A 4,267-nucleotide genomic window follows, 5' to 3' on the forward strand; every position below is an offset into this window, starting at 1 on the left:
AGAAGACTCTAAAAGAGGATAGACACCAGGAGGCCAGGATCAATGGGGTCCATCCTGGAGGTTGACCACCTTGCTCACCACAGCAAGCAAATTGTTTCAAAAACAATTTGAAATGGACAAAAGATTTGAATAGACACTTCACAAAAGAAAATATATAAATGGTCCATAAGCACATGAAAAGATGCTCAACATCATTAGTTATCAGGGAAATACAAATTAAAACACAGTGACTTACCATATGCACTCACTAGAGTGGTTAAAATCAGAAAGGACTGACATTACTAAGTGTTGGAGAGGAAACAGAACAACTGGAACTCCCATATACTGTTGGTGGAAATGTAAGGGGTACAACCACTTTGGAGAGCAGATTGGCATTTTCTTACAAAGTTAAATATATACTTACCTTGTGACCCAGCAATTCTACTTCTAGGCATTGTTTACCCAATAAAAATGAAAATATATGTCAACACAAAGACTTTTGATGACATGTTCATAGAATCTTGAGCCATAATAACCCAAAACTGAAAACAAAGCAAATATCCATCAATAAGACAAAAAATTAAGAATTTTGGCAAATCCATACAATAACATAGCCGTCTACAACAAAAAAGAAGGCACTACTGCTACACACAACGATATGAATGAATCTCTAAAATGTGTTGAGCTAATGAAGCCAGACACAAAAAGGGACATATCGGATGATTCCATATATACCAAATCATTGAAAAAGTAAAATTATTCTCTAGTGACAGCAAGCAGATTGGTGGTTGCCTAGGACCAGGGTAAAACAAGGTAAAGCAGCATCCAAATGAGCAAAGGATATGAAGCAAACCCACCTTTTTCACACTTACATGTGTAAGAGGGAAAATTTAAGGTGCAGGGAAAACAGACAGGTTAGTGCAAGGTTCCTCACCTTCAGCACTATTGCCATTTTGGATCTGATAATTCTTTGTTGCTGCTGGCGTGTGTGTGTGTGTGTGTGTGTGTGTGTGTGCTGTCCTGTGCACTAAAGGATGGTTAGCAGTCTCTGGCTTCTACCCACAGGGTGCCCATGGAAATCTCTCCCCACTTGTGCCTGTCAATTGTGAAAAATGTTTCACGACATTGCCAAATGTCCCCTGGGATGCAAAATTGTCCCCAGCTGAGAACCACCAGGTTAGTACATTTGTTATCACTTGTTCTGTAACAAATTATCCCCCAAATTTAGTGGCTTAAAACAATGAACACTTATTACCTACCAGTTACTATGGGTCAGGCATTTGGGAGCGACTGAGCTGGGGGTTCTGGTTCAAGGTCTCTATTGAGGTTGCAGTCAAGATGTCTGCATCATCCCAAGGCCTGCCTGGGGCTGGACGATCCGCTTCCAAGATGGCTCAGTCACATGGAGATTGGCAGAGGCTGCAGATCCTTGCTGGTTGTTGGCAGGATATTCAGCTCTTTGACACATGGGCGTCTGATAAAGCTACTTGATAATGTCTTCATGACATGGTAACTGCCTTCCCCAGAGCAAGTGATCTGAGAGTGGGTAGGGAGGAGCCACAATACCTTTTTAAGATGGACACACTGTCACTTTTGCTATATTGTATCCATTAGGAGCAAGTCACTAAGTACAGCCCACATTCACTTGGTAGGGAATTAGGCTCCACTTTTTGAAGGAAGGAATATCGATGAATTTGTGGGCATACATATTTTAAAACCATCATACTTGGAGAAGGATTCTTTAGAAAATGAGCTGGGGAAGACCGTCAGCCATTTCGAGAAAATGAAAGGTAGATCATCACTCCAAAATAAATCCCAAAGGATTAAATTATTTAACGGAAAAGTCAAAATTACCAAACACGTAGTAAAAATAAAGGCAGATAATTGATATGATCTCAGGATGGGAAAGGACTTGTGAAGCAAAAAATAATAGAAGGAAACAAAAATGGAAAAGACCAATAGCTTTATCTAGGATCAATATCTACATCATATAAAGTGCCTTTTTGTGAATACCCCAGTAAGAAAATGGACAATGAGCCAACAATAAGAAACCATATTTGCCCATATAAAAATACACCATGATGACTTCGGCACAGTGAAGAAGGACAATCGTATACTCTCATATACTTCTGTGGGAAAATTGAGACTAAAAGTTATAATGACAGTAACGTATTGATTATGTGCCATGTACTTCTAAGTATTTTATTTGTAACAACTTATTTACTTTTTGCTACAACATCATATGGCCGCGTTACACCAATTTTCTGGTTGAGGCACAGCCAGATTAAGGAATTTGGCCAAATCTCATAGCCTTTAGGTCGCAGCAGGGTTGACTTATCCAATTGTCACAGTGGGCACAGTGCCTCAGGCTCACCACAATTTCAGACGCCCATAAAATGTTTTAACTTCTTTTAAAATCAGAAGAAAAAAAATGAATGCTATGGTCAAAGAAAACATTTTACTATATAACATCAATATGCTGTCCTTAAACCAACGCAGTTATAAATATAATTTTTAATATTATTTTGCGGCAGAAGTGGCCACAAAGGTAAAAGCATCTAGGGCCCATGAAAATCAGAACGTGGCCCCAGGTGGCAGAACTGCGATTTGATCCCAGGCCATGTGACACTTGAGCCTATGTTCTTCCTGGAAGGTAGCTTGCCAACATGTTTCTAAAAGGCTAAAATTGTTCATACCTTTGATTACTTTTCAGGACTTGAGGCAGTAAGGACACGGACAAGGATTTATGAAAAGATATTTATAATAGTGTTCATCTGAAACCAAAGAAATATTTAATAATAAAAGGTTGGTTCAATATTGGCTGTCAACTTTGGGGCCTAGGTGAATATTAGCAGCTTCTGAATGGAGCTGAACTGAGGAGGGAAACTGAGGACTCAGGAGAGCTGAAAGTGAGACATGGCAGAGCCAGAAGCAGGAGGCCTGGAAGCGTTCTGCAGGTGGCGTGCAGACTTCTGCTGGGTACGCAGGTGTGACAGCTGAGAACGCGCTTGTAAGCGTGTTCTTGGATTTACTTTCAAAGGGACTGGACCAGCAAAAAGCTAAGGAAAAGGTCAGAGGAAACAGTACTCATTAAAGCAGAGATGAGCGCGCGCAATCAGGGGACTCTGAAGAGTTTGGCATAACAGGAGAGACAGAGCATGCAAGCATGAAAGAAGCCTTGAAGACCCTGTTAATCTTTGTCTTGAAAGTTCCCATGAGCCAGTGAAAGATTTTAAGCAGTGGAGCAACATGTTCAGATGCCTATTTTAGAATTATTGTGGATATAGTGTGCTTCAAATCCAGGTATGAAGTCAGAGGGTAGGAGCTGATGCAACGGAGAGAAGGAGAATGTACATTCATTCAGTCAGAAGATATTTATTGAATCCTAAAAATATTCATGGAGGGTCAATGCTGCTCTTGGTACAAAATTCTTTCAAAAGCTTAATTATGATGAAAGAAGAGAGAACTAGAACGAGGTTGTAAAATCATGGGAAAATTTAAGGCAGAAAAGTCTTAAAATGTGACTGTGCTGCAGAGTTGTACCCAATAGAAAGGACAAGGTTAAAGATGCGTCAAAGAGGCGGTCACAGGTGGGAGCAGACAGCGGAGACGTTTGCTTCGGAGAAAGGTGGGGACACCCAGCCTGCGAGACACAGGAAAGCTAGCAAACCTGGGTGTGGATATAGGTAATTTGTGGGGTTTGGATGAGATGGTTGGGCAAAAATTGTAGACATCCCTGCTTGATGGTCCTCATTCTCTCTCTGAAGTAGAAGCCCAGGTCCTATGGAGAGTACTGTGGCCACCACTGACTTCTATTTGCGGGGGGGGGGGGGGGGGGGGGCTTCTTCTAAAAGTAGCACAGAACAAACAGCACTTCTCTGGACTAGTTGACCGGTTGTACAAACGGGGATAACAGACGCTTCCTTATGGGATTGCTGTCCGGATTAACCGCCCTGCCACATGTACCTGCTCAGTATTCGTTTCATCACTGCACTCACGTCGGGGTGGGGGCAGGGAACCTTCTGATCACTAATAAAAACGTGGACTGGAAGTCTTCTGGTACGAGCATCCCTAAAGGCCATGATTTGCTCTCGCAACGGGTCCTAAGTCAAACTCTCGAGGTCCAGGAGGGTTCATAACAGCCACCTTTTGCAGTAAAGCGATCCAGAAAGCAGCCGATGCCCGAGGACCGTACCTGCGCTCGCGCACGGGGCCGCCCGGAACCGGGAGCCCAGGCGGCGGCAACCCCCGGCTCAGCCTCCCGCTCGGGGCGGCGCTCCGCAAATCT

Source organism: Equus quagga, chromosome 16, assembly GCF_021613505.1.
Source record: "Equus quagga isolate Etosha38 chromosome 16, UCLA_HA_Equagga_1.0, whole genome shotgun sequence".
NCBI classification, from domain to species: domain Eukaryota; kingdom Metazoa; phylum Chordata; class Mammalia; order Perissodactyla; family Equidae; genus Equus; species Equus quagga.